The sequence below is a fragment of the Apium graveolens genome, chromosome 7, assembly GCF_009905375.1.
Source record: "Apium graveolens cultivar Ventura chromosome 7, ASM990537v1, whole genome shotgun sequence".
Lineage (NCBI taxonomy): Eukaryota > Viridiplantae > Streptophyta > Magnoliopsida > Apiales > Apiaceae > Apium > Apium graveolens.
Genome location: NC_133653.1, coordinates 108,222,155 through 108,239,019, shown reverse-complemented (window position 1 = coordinate 108,239,019; position 16,865 = coordinate 108,222,155).

Genomic DNA, 16,865 nt, shown 5'->3' with positions numbered 1-16,865 from the left:
CAAATGTTTCATCATAATCAATACCCTCCTGTTGAGAGTAGCCTTTAGCAACCAGCCTTGCTTTATTCCTCGTGATTATGCCATCACTATCAGTTTTGTTTCTGAACACCCATTTTGTGCCAACAACTGATCTATTCTTTGGTCTTGGCACTAGGGTCCAGACGTTATCTCTTTCAAATTCATTTAACTCTTTCCGCATTGCTTACACCCAATCAGCATCTTGAAGAGCTTCTTCCACTTTCATTGGTTCAGACTGAGATAGAAAGAAATGATAGATACATTCATTTTATGTTGCAGTTCTAGTTCTGACACCTGCTTCAGGATCTCCAATAATTAAGTCAGGTGTATGTGATTTGCTCCACTTCCTTGCAGATTGAAGTTGACTTCTAGAACTGGATCCTCCCCCATGATCCATGCTGTCTCCATCAGCATTTTCTGATGCTCCCCCTATAGTTATGCTCTCTGAGACTTCAGAATTTGACTTGGATCCTTCAGGATTTGAAGTATCAGAGCTTCCAGAATTATCAAAATTTAACACATTAGAACTAGATGAATTAGAGTTTGAAGAGCTAGTATCACGTTTTGATGCTTCTTTAGAGTCTTGAAATATGGTAGGATCTTCAGCTTGCTCCCCCTGGACAGGTGCATTTTCCTTTAGAGTTGTTACCACAGATTCAATGATATCAGTACTTATAGGTTCAGAGTTTAAGTCATCAGAATTTACAGAATCAGAATATAAGTCTTCATTTTCAAATCTCAGCTGATCGTGATCATTGAAATCTTCAAGTCCAGTAATCTTCTTGTCATCAAAAGATACATTGATAGATTCCATGACAACTCTTGTTCTTAAATTGTAGACTCTGAAGGCTTTTGTGGAAAGTGGATATCCAACAAAAATTCCTTTATCAGCTTTTAGATCAATTTTGACAGCTGTTCAGGATGCGTCTTAAGAACAAAACACTTACATCCAAATACATGAAAGTATTTCAGATTTGGCTTCTTTTTCTTCACCATCTCATATGGTGTTTTTCCATGCTTGTTTATTAGTGTTGCATTTTATGTAAAATAAGCAGTCTACACAGCTTCAGCCCAAAAGTAGGTTGGCGGTTTTGCTTCATCAAGCATAGTTCGTGCAGCTTCAATGACAGTTATGTTCTTTCTTTTTACAAATAGATCAACATGCAGTAGGTGATAAGGCTCAAGAATTGATGACTCAGTTTTACTCTTGAAAGAAGATTTTCTTTGTTTTGCCTTTTGACATGAATCACAAAGGCCATCACGAGCAAATACTGATTTTGGCAATCCTCTCACAAGATCTTTCTTTAAAAGCTCATTTATGTTGTTGAAGTTTAAATGAGAGAGTCTTTTGTGCCAATTCCAGATTTCTTCAATTGATGCTTTACTCAACAGACAGATTGCAGAACCATCAGTACTTGTTGAAAGTCTGGCTTCATAAATGTTACCATGCCTGTGATCTTTCAGAACCACTTTGCTTGTAAAATTGCTTACAACTTCACAGTGTTCTTCAAAGAAATCCACATGATAACTTTGTCACAGATTTGACTCACACTTAGCAGATTGTGATTAAGTCCTGAGACAAGAGCTACTATTTCAATAATGACATTCCCAAGATTAATATTGTCATATCCCAGAGTGTTTCCCTTGTTGCCATCTCCATAAGACACTTTTGGGCCAGCTTTCTCCATAAAGTCTGAGAGCAGGGCTTTATTTCCAGTCATATGTCATGAACATCCATTATCCAGTACTAGAATATTTCTCTTGTTGCCCTGCAATCACAAAGACCATTAATGGTTAGTTTTAAGGACCCAGACTTGCTTGGATCCTTTGGCCTTTTTAAGTTTGTTAGCATTTGCAGCGGATTTAATGTCAGAGTTTATGCTAACATGTTGTTTATCAGAACTTATATCATACTTTGTATCATATTTTACACTAGAAGGAATTAAAGCAAATTTCTTCAAAGAAGGTTTTATTTGATAATAATCATAGTATAAACTATGATATTCCTTACAAGTATAAATGGAATGCCATAAACTACCACAATGAAAACAAGGATTTTGTGGCTTAAACCTAACAGACTGACTCTTAACTCCTGACTTAGGAGGTAAAGAGTTTATATTCTTATTCTTCCTGCAAAAAGAAGCAAGATGGTTAGAGTTTCCATAGTTATAACATTTATTTCTAGGAGCATTAGGAACAGGCATATAATTATTGCTTTTATTCACACCTTCCTTTCCATTCCTATTTTCCCTAGCTGCCTTAACCTTGTTGACATTCCTTATTTCTTTCAGCTTATGCTTAAGCTGCTTCTTTGTCATTAAGCCTATGTTGACTTCAGCTGGTTTATCCTGTTCTAATTTATCAGAAGTTGACTTCTCCTTAACTTCTGTCACAGACTCTTTCATCTTTTCAGAATCATACTTTACAGTTTTAGCTACAAACTTAACAGGATTTACCTTGGCTTAACAGTTTGTTTAACAATAATTGGTTCAATTTGTTCAGTTCCTTTTTCACTTTTATCATCTCCATAACCTAAGCCCTCTTTCCAGTTTCCACTACTTAATAAGTTCTGAGTTGTTCTTCCAGATTTAGTCCAAGTCCTGATAATCTGTTTTTCTTTTTCTAACTCGGTTTTGAGAGATTTACTCAATTTTAGCAATTCATCTCTAACATAAAAAGCATCATCTCTCTCTTTCTGAGTTTGATGGAACATAACTAACTCCTTTTCTAAATAATCATTCCTTTTCTTAAAAGCAAGATTTTCAGAAGTTTATCTTTCACATGTTAAAGTTTGATCTATGTAGCTAATAAACATGGTTTTAAGATACAATCTCAACTCAGTAATATCATCAGTATGAAAAGCATAAGTTGTTTGAGATACCTTTAATTCAGCAGTTTCAAGGCTGCCATCAGCATTTGCCATCAAGGCATAGTTCACCTCATCTTTAGAATCTGAAGAGTCTGTCCAACTTTTCTTCTTTGTGACAAGTGCCTTGCCTTTGTCACTTTTTCCTTTCTTGTAGTCAGGCGATATGTGTCCTTTCTTACCACAATTGTAGCATTTGACATTTGAGTAATCTCCTCTGTCAGACTTTCCTCCTCTGCCTTCAGATTTTCTGAAACCCTTCTTATCAGTACTTCCACCTTTCTTGAAAAAATTCTTTCCCCTTCTGAATTTCATGTTGGCTATCTTTGTGATACCCTTAACCATAAGAGCACACAATTTCATCATATCTTTATCAGCATCTACTTCAGGTAAACTTTCAGTTTCTGAATCATCATCATCAGAACTTGACGATTCTGAATCAGACTTTGTGATGAGAGCTTTTCCTTTACCTTTCTTTGAGACAGCCACTTTGGGGAATTCCTCCTCAGCCTTAAGAGCATCTGTCCTTGACTTTCTCCCTTGTCTCTTGCTTCTTTGATCCATCTCAAGTTCATAAGTCTTGAGCATACCATAAATTTCATCAAGAGTAGTTTCATCAAGAGCATAGTTGTCTCTTATAATAGTAGTCTTCAAATCCTAACTTTCCGGAAGAGCTAAAAGGAATTTTAGATTTGAATCTTCAAGATCATATTCCTTGTCCACTAGTGACGGATTATTTAAGAGTTTGACAAACCTGTCATATAAGTCAGTTAATGACTCATCACTTTTCGAGTCAAAGTGATCATACTCTTGAGTGAGTATAGTCCTCCTGTTCTTCTTGATTGCATCAGTTCCCTGACATCTTGTCTCCAAAGCATCCCATATCTCCTTTGCAGTCTTGCAGTGAATTACCCTCTTTGACATGACATTATCAATGGCACTATGCAGCAAATGCCTTACCTTTGCATCCTTGGCAATGGATGAGATATCTTCAGTTGTGTACTCACTTTTCTCCTTTGGTATGGTCTTTGCTGGCTGATCTGCAACTACAACAGAGAGCTTGTTTGGCTTATGCGGTCCTTCATTAATTCTATCAAGGTATTCTGGATCTGTAGCTTCCATAAACATAGCCATCTTCACTTTCCATATGGGGTACTCAGAAGGTCTTAGTATGGGAACCCTTATAGTCTCATATCGACTGTGGATTTGAGTCTTTTGAGTTTTTTCAGTTTTGGCGGGCTTGGTTGGATTTTCTGCTTCTTCAGACATGACTCTTTTGGATCTTTACTGTATGCGTGTTAACAGATAGGCTCTGATACCACTTGTTAGGTCACACAACACTGTAGAAGGGGGTTGAATACAGTGTAGAATACAATCAAATTGATTTCGAACACAAGTAACAGTAAACAGATATATTCGATATAATCAACTCTGTTACAATGGATATGTTCTCTCTCAGTGATGAACAAATATCACGAGAGCTGTTAGGTTACAATGTATGATCTTCTCGATAATGATAACACATATAGTGTAAACCTATGTCAGTGTTTATATAGTACACAGTTACAAGATAACTTCTAATTGATATGGAATATAATTATGTCTCCTAAAATATATCAATCAGATATCTTATACAATTCTTTAAGTCATCTAACTCTTTCCATGCATATCTTCTCTTTTTATTAGTCCCGATCTTCTTTCCTGTAAATCAGCTTCCTTCTTTAACTGTTAGTCCTCCAGTACTTAAGTTCTGATAGCCATCTTCTGATATTATCTTCTGATAATCCATGTCTTGATATCCTTAAGTTCTGACTTCTAGTAAGTACTGATTCCAGTAAGTACTAATATTTCATGTTTGTTAAGATCTGAAAATAAAACATGAAACATATTAGACATGACATCTCAAATATATCTAACATATAATATTCACATAATTTTCCCGGATATTACATCCTTCCCCCTTAACAGGATTCTGTCCTCAGAATCAGTCTAGGAAAACAGGTGGGGATACTTGGATCGCATTTCGCTTTCCAACCAAAATCATTGTCGTCTTTGACGTAATTGTTTCTCCCAAGTCGACTCTTCAACCTTGGGATTCCCCCTCAAGACTCGCACTAAAGACACAGACTTATTCATAAGCATTCTTTCTTTCTTATCTAAAATATGCACTATTTGCTCTACAAAAGATAAATCTGGCTGAATTTTGATTGGCTCGTATTTTATCACATGGTTTGAATCAGGAAAATAATGCTTCAATATCGACACATGGAACACATTATGGATATGCTGCATGTGAGGTGGTTACGCCAACTCATAAGCAACCTTTCCCACACGCCTCAAAATCTCAAAAGGGCCGACATAACGCGGACTCAGTTTTCCTTTCCTCCCAAATCTTGATAAACCTTTCCAAGGTGAAATCTTCAATAGCACTGCTTCTCCAACTTCAAATTCCATATCCTTTCTAGCAGGATCAGCATATTTGCGTTGACGATCTTGAGCTGCCACTAATCTTTGCTGAATGAGTTCTATCTTTTCCTTTGTCTGCTGGATCAATTCTGGACCCAAAATCTTCCTCTCACCAACTTCTTCCCAACATATTGGAGATCTGCATCTTCTCCCGTACAAAGCTTCATAAGGCGGCATCCCAATACTGGCATGATAACTGTTATTGTAGGAGAATTCAACTAATGGAAAATGTTTGTCCCAACTTCCTTCAAAATCTAGCGCACATACCCTTAGCATATCTTCAATAGTCTGAATCATTCTTTCACTTTGACCGTCTGTCTACGGATGATACGCGGTACTCATGTTCATCTTCGTTCCGAGATAATATTGAAAACTTTTCCAAAATCTTGAGCTAAATCGAGGATCTCTGTCTGAAACTATAGATACTGGAACCCCATGTCGTGTCATAATTTCCTTCAAATATAACCGAACCAATTTATCCATTAAAAATCTCTCGTTAATTGGAAGAAAATGCGCTGACTTCGTCATTCTGTCAATAATAACCCAAATAGCATCATGATTTGACTTGGTCCTCAGTAATCCAAGTACAAAATCCATCGTAATATGTTCCCACTTTCATTCTGGAATGTCCAACGGCTGTAACAGTCCACTGGGCCTTTGATGTTCCGCTTTGACTCGCTGGCAAGTATAACACTTACTCACTCATTCTGCAATTTCCTTCTTCATACTTGGCCACCAAAAGTTTTCTCTTAAGTCTCTGTATATCTTCGTACTTTCGGGATGAATTCAATATCTAGAGTTGTGAGCGTCTCAAAGAATTTCATCTTTCAGCTAGGCTACGTTGGGTATCCATATTCTGGAAGAAAATCTTAATATCCATTTATCATCCTTTTGGCTCTCTATCTCTTCTCCTGTCAAACTGTCTCGTTCATGGCTCATGGCTTCTTCCTGACATCTTCTTATCTTCTCTAATAGTTCTGGTTGAAAAGACATTACATACAACACATCTATAGACATACTTGGGGTATTGACCTCTATTTCAAGCTTCTCAAACTCCTTGATCAATTCCTCAGATGAAATGATAATGTTTAACCTTTCTTTTCTGCTCAGAGCGTCCGCCACCACATTTTCTTTTCCTGGATGATAGTTTATAGTACAGTCATAGTCCTTGATCAGTTCTAGCCATCTTCTCTGCCTCATGTTCAATTCCTTCTAGGTGAAGATATACTTCAAACTCTTGTGGTCCGTGTAGATCTCGCACTTTTCCCCATACAGATAATGCCTCCATATCTTCAATGCAAACACTATAGCTACTAATTTAAGATCATGAGTTGGATACTTCTCTTCATGTGGTTTCAATTGTCTTGAAGCATAGGCTATCACCATATCATGCTACATTAAAACACATCCCAGTCCTTTGTATGACGCGTCACTATAGATTACGAAGTTTCCTTGATCATCTGATAATACTAGCACTGGAGAAGATACCAATCTGTTCTTTAATTCTTGGAAACTCTCCTCGCACTTCTCGTCCCATTCAGATTTCTGGTTCTTTCTGGTGAGCTTTGTCAATGGCGTCGCTATCTTCGCAAAACCTTGCACAAATCTTCTGTAGTAACCTGCCAATCCCATGAAACTTCTTACTTCTGTTGGTGTTTTTGGCCTCTCCTAGTTGATTATAGCTTCAATCTTGGACGGATCCACTTCCACTCCTTTATTGCTGATCACGTGCCCAAGAAATCGTACTTGTTTTAACCAAAATTCACACTTTGAAAACTTTGCGTACAACTTCTCCTGTCGTAGTATATCCAAAACTATTCTCAAATGCTTTACATGTTCTTCTTCCGTCTTGGAATATATCATAATGTCGTCTATGAACACGATCATGAATTTATCCAAATACTTCTTGAATACTCGGTTCATTAGATCCATGAAAGCTGTTGGTGCGTTGGTTAATCCAAATGCCATTACCAAAAACTCATAATGTCCATATCTGGTTCTGAATGCAGTCTTCAGAATGTCCTCGGGCTTAATCTTCAGTTGATGATATCCATATCTTAAATCAATCTTAGAAAACCATACATCGCCTCTCAGTTGATCAAATAAATGATCGATCCTTGGCAATGGATACTTGTTCTTAATAGTCAGCTTATTCAGTTCTCGATAGTCAATACACAGTCACATACTCCCGTCTTTCTTGTTGACAAACAATACTGGTGCGTCCCACGGGGATACACTGGTTCTTATAACTCCTTTCTCCAAAAGATCTTGCAGCTGAGTTCCCAATTATTTCATCTCCACCGGTGCCATCCAATACGGAGCTTTAGAAATTGGTTCTGTTCCGGGTGCTAGATCAATTGCAAACTCAATTTCTCCGTTGGGAGGTAATCCTGGAAGATCGTCTGGAAAGATATCTGGAAACTCATTGACAACTGGAATTGTTTCTAGTGCTAGAACTTCCTTGCTATTGTCTATCACATGGGTAAAATATGCCTCGCAATTCTGACGCAATAACTTCTTCGCTCGTGCTATCGTTAAGAACTTCTTCTCTTGCTTACTCCCTCGAAATATTATCTTCTTCTTGCTATCCAAGGTTGTAATAACCCCAATTTTTGGAATTTTTTTGAAACCCTTATGAATAGTGATTTTGCTGAATATGCTGAATAAGAAAACTTTTCATACCACACTTTGTCGAGGTTTTTTTATTGTTATTCTGAGATCTTATTAGTACTCTATACGGTATATAAGTGTATGTAAAGATCGTTAGAATCCAAATTCGAACACTTTGATTTTTCCCGAAAATCCACCAGATACCGAAAGAATTGAGTATAAGGTAACAGGATAAAAAGGATTTAAATTCAAGGATTATAAGAGAGGATCATATTAGAAATATAATATATTGAGAAAGGTTTAGGGGAACCCAAGTAATAAGATCCCGGGTATGATCCCTCAAACGATAAACGAGAACGAAAATTAAGTGAACCGTATAACAGATAAGCGGTCATTAACTAAACAATTAAGCAAGGATTAGCATAAGAAGATGCTTCCACCACCAAGTGATGACAAGTGGCAAGAGATGAAGTCACCAAGATGATGTCATGCTTAGTCATACTCCACTCACTTTAAACAACCAACAAATCATCCAAATATCCCATTCACTTCATTTTCCACCACAAAAACATTCAACAAAGCAAATACTCTCCCAAGAACACATAGCTCACAGCTTTTTCATTTTTTTCAAGGAGAAAAATTCCAAAAATCAAGTTTCTAGCTTTGTTAATTTGTAAGGTAATTACCCAAGGTCCCTTATGATTAGATAAGCATATCCTAGGAGTTTAAGCTTCTATTTCTTCATGAATCTCTTCCAATAAATCAAGGACGAAGATGATGAATAGTGTTTTCAAGATTACTAACTTTATTTTCTTTGATTTCCTTTAAGATCCAAGTATTCCTAAACTATCTCAAGGCTTCTCAAGGCTTCTTAAGGCTTCCTAGCTACTCTAATCACTCCAAGGAAGGTATAACACCTCCAAACTTTACTATGAGTATTAAGATGGTTTTGATGGTTATAGTAAATGAGAAGCATGATGCTTGTGTGTTTAGAGTTTGGATTGGATTTGTAGTGATTTGGATGTTGAAATCTTGTTTATAGTTAATGAAACTTAAGTATAGCTAGTAGTTCATGTTTGGGGTTGTATAAATTGGAAAATCTTGAGGTTTGGGGACTGATGTAGTAAGGTTTGGATGAGGGTTGGTTGTATTGTTGTTTGTGAGTTGAATGGTGGTTGTTTGGGGTGGTTTAAAACTTGGTAATCGCGTAAACATAGTCGTCGTAATGCCCGATTTACCTTAGACTGTTTTTGTTCTTAACATCAGGACCCGAGAACTCACTATTAGGTTTTGACCATTGTCATGATTAGATAGTTCATGTTACGAGCTTCGTTTTGATATGTGGTTCGTTTGAATCCGATGTATGGTTTAGGAGAAACAACCGTTTTAAGTAACGGCATTTCACGACCGAACCATTACCCCTCGCCTTACTTTGAAACCTTTGTTAAGGACTTTAAATGACTAATTGGGGTATGAAACAATTATGTTAAGTGTATTAGGCAGTTGGTAAGGTACTCGCGAAAAAATCTCTTTAAAATTCTTAATGGTTAATTTATTAAAAATGGTGGAGCCGAGGGTACTCGAGCGACGTAAGTGAATCGTTAAGCGCAAAAGCAAGCGTTAGAGTCTAATTGGTTAAGTCTAGATTCTTAAGCGACTTTGGTTTAATTCCAACTTATATGTAATAACCCCAATTTTTGAGAAATTTTGAAACCCTTATGAATAGTGTTTTTGCTGAATGAGAAAAATTTTCATGCCACGCTATGTAGGGGTTCTGTTATTGATCTTATGGGATATTATTAGTACTCTATGTGGTATATAAGTGTATGTAAAGATCGTCAGAATCCAATTCCGAACACTTTGATTTTTCCCGGAAATCCACAAGATACGGAGAGAATTGAGTATAAGGTAACAGGATAAAAAGGATTTAAATTAAAGGATTATAAGAGAGGATCATAGAAGGAATACAATATATTGAGAAAGGTTAAAGGAACCTAAGTAATAAGATCCCGGGTATGATCCCTCAAACGATAAACGAGAACGAAAGATAAGCGAACCGTAAAACAAATAAGTGACCAAGAGACAAGCTTGTACAAGAAGCCAGGGATTGTGACATCATCAAACCACAAGGTGTGGACAAGTGGGAGCATTATGACATGTGCAAGGTGACACAAGCATGACATGGGAAGGAAGGAGGTGTGGTGGCTTTTTAACCACACAAATTCAAGGGCAACAAGGAAATTAACTAAATCAAACACAAAAACAAGCCAACCAAGCCAAGCAAAATCATTTTCATCAAAATCAAAAAGAAACCAAGGCATGGTTCATCATGCTCTCGGCTTTTTACTATTGCAAATGGGAAAGAATTCAAAAACTCAAGATCCAAGCCTCCTAAATTGGTGAGTTAATTCCCTAATCATCTTCATGCTTAGTTAGGGCTATATCATGAGTTTAAGCCATCAATTCATTCTCCATCTTCTTCATTTAATCAAAGAAGAAGACAATGAATAGTGTTTTCAAGTTTTTAACTTGAAGTTTTTCTTGTTTTCCTTGAAGATCCAAGCATTCCTAAGACTTCTCAAAGCTTCTTAAGGCTTCCTAGCTCCTCCCACCACTTCAAGGAAGGTATACCATCTCCAAACCCTAGATTCCTATATATTATAAGATGATTTTGATTAGTAGGATGATATTGTAGCTTGTTGTTGTGATTAGAGTTTGGGATTTGAAATGGTAGTGAAATGGAATGGTAAATGTTGAGGTTTTGATGAAAAGAACTTAAGTATGATTAAAGTTAAGCTTAGGCATAAGTATGAATGATTAAATTGAATTGGTTGGGGTTGTTATGATGTGATGAGGATGGATGTTGGTTGTATGTTGGATTTGAGGTTGATTTGGAATGGGTTTGAATGGTTTAAAATATTGGAAATCGCGTAAACATAGCCGTCGTAACGTCCGATTTTCTTTGGACTGTTTTTGTGCATAGCATTAGGACCCGAGAACCCCTGCTAGATTATGACCACTGCCATGTTTAGATAGCTCATGTTACGAGCTTCATTTTGATATGTAGTTCATTCGATTCCGATGCACGGTTTAGGAGAAACGATCGTTTCAAGTAACGGCATTTCGCGAACGAAACTTTTCCCCTCGCCTTACTTTGAAACGTAGGTTAAAGACCAAAAAGGGTTAATTAATGTATGAAACATTTATGGTAAGTGTGTTAGGCAGTTGGTAAGACACTCGCAAAGGAATCGCTTTAAAACTCGTAAAGGTTAAATTATTAAAAATGGTGGAGCCGAGGGTACCCGAGTGACTTAAGCGAATCAGTGAGCGCAAAACAAGCGTTAGAGTCTAAGTTAGTTAAAGTATAGATTTACAAGTGATTTTGGTTTAATTCCAACTTACTTGTTGTTTATAGGTTACCAGACTCGTCCCGAGCCTTTTATCACCCCAAGTCGCTCAGGCAAGTCGTTATACTGTTGTTGTGATGAATATATGTATATGCATTATCTTACGATAGATGCATGTTGGTTAATTAGCAAATGTTGCGATATATTGAAGCATGCTGATATAGTATATATATGCATGCCTGTTTCGTATTCTTGATTTATATATCTGTTGGTTCAAATGCTTAATCGTTGCATAATACCTATGCTAGAGATAAGCGGTATTTGCGTATACCCTTAGTATAGGGACCCAAAGGTGAAAACATTTTCTGAAACCGGGAGTCGAGGATCCCGAGTAGATTTTATATATATATATATATATATATTTATATATATATATGGTTATAGTTTTCAAAACTATTAATCGAATAAGGTTTATTCGATAACTTTATTTTATTAATGAATATTATCTTGAATATTCATTCGAGGGCTTATGACTCCTTTTATTTTATTAATTGAATATTATTTGAATATTCATTTGAGGATGTATGACTCCTTTATTTTATTTAATGAATATTATTTATAATATTCATTCGAGGTATTATGACTCCGCTTATTACTGAAATATATTCTTTATTTCATTAGAGAATAAAGTGTTAATAATCAAATTTATTTTCGATTATTCAAATAAAGATAATACTTTCATATAAGTATATCTTTGGTTATTTAATGTTTATTTCAAGTATAAGTTTTAATACTTCTACTTCAATTATTTTTATAAAGATTATTCTTTATGGGAATATTATTTAAATAATAATATTCAGATATTTTCTAATATATGGGGACTGATTTACTTCATTAAATCAGCTTTACTCCAAACACTCTTTAAAGTGATTTCGAGTCTTCAAAATGATTTTTTAAAAGTTAGAGCGGATCCCAAAACTCATTTTTATATTTAAGATCTTCCTTTTTAAGGGGATTTAAATACTCGCTCAAAACCTGGGGAATCCGGCTCTGTGGTGTGTTTTATATTCGCAACGAGGTTGCAGTTTTGGTAAATGAATTGATTACTTGCCCAATGTTCGGGAAGTAAGCCCATCTAATTGAGTCGGCATAAGCGACAGGCCGGGGTACGGTCTATGAAAGTGTAAGTGGCTGGGTGGCAGTCCATCAACGCGTAAGAGGCCGGGTGGCGGTCCAGCACAAGGTCCTTATGTGGCCAGGGTGATGACCGGTGGGGGATTCATCCATCTACTAGTAGAAAAGGTTACTTATTGGTATCTTTGCCTGATCAGCAAGATATCTGGTTTATGCCAAAATTCTTTTCCTTTCCAAAATTCATTGGATGTTTCAAACTCTGTTTATACTTTACATAACAGAGGTTCCAGGAAATGTTTAAGAGATATATATATGTGGATATATATATCGGGACTAAATAAAGTATCTCGTAACTTTATTTCATTCAATAATATTTCAAAGATTGAATCTATTCAAATCTTGTCTTGTAGTCTCATCTATGTGATGAACTTTTGAAACTGATTATAACTTGAACGGTGGTAGTTCAAGTAGTATTGGGAAAGATATAAGTATATTGGGGTATTTGGTAACCTCATCTTTTAAACTTATATCTAATTAATAATTGTCTTATGAATGACAAAGATTTTCAGAAAAACGTTGAGACAAGGTTAGATATATGAGATCACCTAGCAACGATATTTTTTTATACAGTTATACACTGGGACTTTGTGTATATTATGCATGGAAGAGGACTTCCAATATTTTGAAAAGTATATATGTATATATACTGAATATTTTGCGACTTCATCGCATTAAGATATCAAACTTGGTTCATTTCTTTTGACCAAGACTTTCATGAGTATTATGAGTAGGCTCATATATTGTAAATCATTATACATATTATTTTGGTGGGCTTGCTGCTCACCCTTGCTTTATTTCTTCATCACACAACAACAGTTAGGAAAGATGGCCAGACTCCAGCAGACCCAGCGCAAGCGCGTGGGAAGCGTCCCGCGTCTTCCCGTTGATGTTGTAGCTGCTATAGCTGCAGAGGTAGATCTATTGTAGATCAGACCATCTACTTTTGAGAATCAATTATGTATAATTATAACTTGTGGCAGATAATGGCAATTAACTGTAAATTTATCAAGTAATCATTTTGGGTTGTAATAACTTTTAAATTGTGGATTCAAAGACTTGTACTTATTTAAATTTCATCTCTGAGACTATAACGGGTTGTGGTGTGTGTTAGTGTGGGGTCACAACATAAGGTCATTTATTATTAATTAAGTGAAGTGATATTGTGGAAAGAAAGACCGTGACGACCCGGATCCCCGACCCCGGATCTGGGGGTGTTACAGTAATGGTATCAGAGCTAAGCGTTATAAACCTCAGAGATGATGGGACGTTAAGATAATAAGTTAACTAAGATAATAAGAACTCTTGCCAAGTTCATAGTCGGGCTACCTAACGTAGCACTGACAGTTAAAACCCTTATGGGAACCCTTATAAATATCATGATAGGAGCGTAGTTCGTTATCGTATATGGTAGCGGGACTCCGAACCCTGAGGTTGAGGAGCAACATCGCGATGATATTTTATTACTAATTGGAGATCGGATTGTGGATCCGATAGAGTGTCCTAATGCAGGACCGGATGATGTTGATATTGAGGATTTAGCGGTTGAGGATGTTGTCCTAGAAGGGATAGTTGTTGAGGAGGATCCCATGGAGGATCCTGACAGGATTGGATAAAGGACCACTGATGAATTGATGACCATGGTTTGGTCGACTACCAGAGGTAGGATTGGCCGGTCACTACCGGAGGTTCGTTCAAGTTGTAAAGATAGTAGCCCCTTTAACGCGGCTTACTCGTAAGACTGAGAAGTTCGAATGGACAGAGAAATGCGAGAACAGCTTTCAAGAACTGAAGCAGAGGTTGGTGATGGCCCTTATGCTGGCATTACCGGATGGAAAAGGAGATTTTGTGAAGTGTAGTGACGCTTCGCACAAGGGCTTAGGGTGCGTGCTTATGCAGCACGGTAAGGTAATCGCGTACATGTCAAGACAATTAAGGTAATATGAAATTCGATATCCCCGCTCATGAGCTTAGGCTCGTGGCAATAGTTTTACCCTAAGGATTGGAGGCACTACTTGTATGGAGAGAAGTGCGAGAATTACCTAAGCCATAAGTGCTCTAGTACATTTTCACGTAGAAAGAGCTCAACATATGCCAGAGGAGGCAGTTAGAGCTAATCAAGAATAATGATTGGGAGATTCTTTATCATTCGGGGAAAGCCAATATGGTGGCTGATGCCCGTAGTAAAAAGGAGAGACTCAAGATAATAATGTCTTTTGGAGAGTTTATAAGAGATTTTGAGAAAATGGAAATAGAAGTGAAGGTAACCGGAGCCGATACCGAAAAGCTGTTTGAGATTGCAATACAGCCCGAATTATTGGAAAAGATCATATTGTGCCAGAAAAAGTTATGAATGAAGGCAGGGAGCCAACAATTAGATAAAAGATTAATATCGAGAAAGATGATAAGGGAATAATGAGGTATTCCTATAGAATTTGGGTTCCGAAAGTTCAAGAGCGTAAGGATGAGAACTTAGATGAGAGCCATAGTTTGAGGAATAAGATTTAGAGTAAACCCTGAACGTGATAGTCAGGGAGGTCGCCATCAAGATAGAAGGAACCCATGACATAATGGAGTGGAAAATAAGGATTTTAAATTAAAAGATGACCCCAATTATGGGGAGTAGGATGAAACATTTCATACTAAGGAAACAGAAAGTCGAGTAAGGAAAGGAGACCCGAGACGGTACTCCTATACGGCAATTCATGGACCTGTCTAAAAAGAACTTAGACTATTATCCCCAACCACCACCCTGAGGAGACAGTGCGGTGAGAAATTCTTTCAGGACCTTTAAGTCGCTAAGCTCTCAGAGTTCCATGGAACAAGCTGACCCAGCCGAGGCAAGAGCCTGGCTAAAGGAAATATAGGAATTATTTGAGATTCTAAATGATTGACGAATCACAAAAGACTGTTTTTGTCACTTACCCTCCTAAGAGAGAGACCACCCGTTGGTGAAAGACCAAGAAAGGCACGGAGCCAGAGGTTAGGATAAACTGATTAAAGTTCAATCAATTGTTTCGAGAAAGTAATTCCCAAGGTTATGGAGATAGCGTAAAAGCTTTAGAGCCAGAACAAAGGCAGACGAGTATGATGAATTGTGAATTTAAGTTGTAAAAGTTGTCAAGATTCGTTCTAAGGGCACGAATCCAGAATGACGGGATGTTTGAAATCAATGCTTATGTTGTGTTGGTTCATGAAATAATGATAAGAGAAAGGAAAATAAAAAGAAATTGAAGTGGAAAGGAATATAACGGCAATAGAGTTTGAGGTATGATAAGGGAGTTGGGTATGAGGAAACCCTAACGACTCGTAGCAATAGAAATAGAAAAGTATGCATTCGTCAGGATGAGGGTGATTCACCATAAGTTAAAATTGATGGTTGAGGGCATAAGAGATACATATAGTTTATCCCCTGTAAGTTGGGAGGATTCGAGGAAACCTTGAGATAATTCGAAGGATAAATAATGAGACGCGGATAGACTAAGAGGATAAGGAAGTAAGAAATTAGGAAAAATTGGATGAAGGAAGTGACCTTCAAGAAGGAAATGTAAGACCGGTGGCTTGATACCCAGAAAGGGAGACGCCAGGTATGAAAGATATCCCAACATTGAGGTGACTGTTGAGATAAACAACATAAGTAAATAAGGAATTATTAAGAAGAAGTTCACGTTGAACACGACCAATATCTTCCAGAACATCCTTGTTATCGTTACCAAATTAGGCAAGACAAGCGGATAACCGTTGTTATCTTTTGGAGGCCATATAAATTGACCTCAATTTGAATAAGGATGCTATTATGAAGTTAGGTATAGACTATCGAGGTGGGAATGATGAATATGATAATCTATCAAGGAAATATGACTTGATTTATCCATGGAAGGATGCAGGTACCTTTTAAAGGTGGAATTAAGGATAGAACATTGGTAACTTAAAATGAATCCTAGGGGAATGCATAAAGGTTGGAATTTCACCCTTAATAGGGACAGTGTGAGTTTTGACAGTATGAATTGGAAAGGATTAAGGTAACAACAACCTTTAAAGGATCAGTGGAGAATTTTTTTTTTTAAAAGTATATAGACAATGATTCTAGTATTATTATATGGTATTGTGATATGCCCTGTATCTAGGGAATACAGGAGGAACGATTGAAGGATAACCTTAGAGGTTTTACAAGGAGATAGGTAATATTCAAATTTCTCAAGAATAGAAATGTTGATAAAGGAAATATGACGTAATTATATTGATGCCAAGTGAGGCACGTGTTAAACCACGAGAAGGTATGGATCGAACCAGTAATGGTCGAAATTGTTCAGGGCAATTAGGACTTAAAATAAAAAATGTTCTAAGTATGATTGAGAGTCAGTCTT